The sequence below is a fragment of the Corapipo altera genome, unplaced genomic scaffold (genome assembly GCF_003945725.1).
Source record: "Corapipo altera isolate COAL_440 unplaced genomic scaffold, ASM394572v1 49659, whole genome shotgun sequence".
NCBI classification, from domain to species: Eukaryota; Metazoa; Chordata; class Aves; order Passeriformes; family Pipridae; genus Corapipo; species Corapipo altera.
In genome coordinates this window covers 411-933 of record NW_020891870.1, presented here as the reverse complement: position 1 = coordinate 933, position 523 = coordinate 411, and the positions used below count along the sequence as shown (strand labels likewise).

The window sequence follows — 523 nt, the reverse complement described above, 5'->3', positions numbered from 1 at the left end:
GGTTTTTGGGGACAGGGAGGGGGTTTTTGGGGACAAGAAGGGGGTTTTTGGGGACAAGAAGGGTTTTTGGGGGACAAGAAGGGGGTTTGGGGACAAGAAGGGGGTTTTTGGGGACAAGAAGGGGTTTTTGGGGACAGGGAGGGGGTTTTTGGGGACAAGAAGGGGGTTTTTGGGGACAAGAAGGGGTTTTTGGGGACAGGGAGGGGGTTTTTGGGGACAGGGAGGCCCCAGGGGCAGCCCCAGGACTCACCCGAGGGCGGCTCTGGGGGGGTGTGGAAGGGCAGTGGCACCCCCTGCAAAAAAACCCAAAATCAGGGTCTCCAAATGCTCCTTTTCCAGCCCCAAAATCCCCCCTGACCCCCCCCCCCCCCCCGGGGTCACCTCGTAGAGTTTGGACACCACGATCCGGCTGCCGGAGCTGTTGGAGCCCTCCAGGGCCACAACCTGGGAAAAGGGGAATGGATCAGGGAATGGGATTGGGGGGGGAAATGGGATTGGGATCAGGGAATGGGATTGGGGGGGG

At 60.4% G+C, this 523-nt stretch overlaps 1 long non-coding RNA gene across 1 annotated transcript in view; it reads right to left on the bottom strand.

Moving 5' to 3' along the window:
* LOC113942603 overlaps nucleotides 1-472 on the bottom strand; it is an 837-nt gene extending 365 nt beyond the window's left edge. Inside the window, exons 1-2 of the long non-coding RNA XR_003525971.1 lie at nucleotides 382-472; nucleotides 251-293 (exon numbers count right to left, since the gene is read on the bottom strand). This is a non-coding gene — a long non-coding RNA (uncharacterized LOC113942603). The remainder of the gene's footprint in view (nucleotides 1-250; nucleotides 294-381) is intronic.
* Between the last annotated feature and the right edge of the window lie 51 nt (nucleotides 473-523).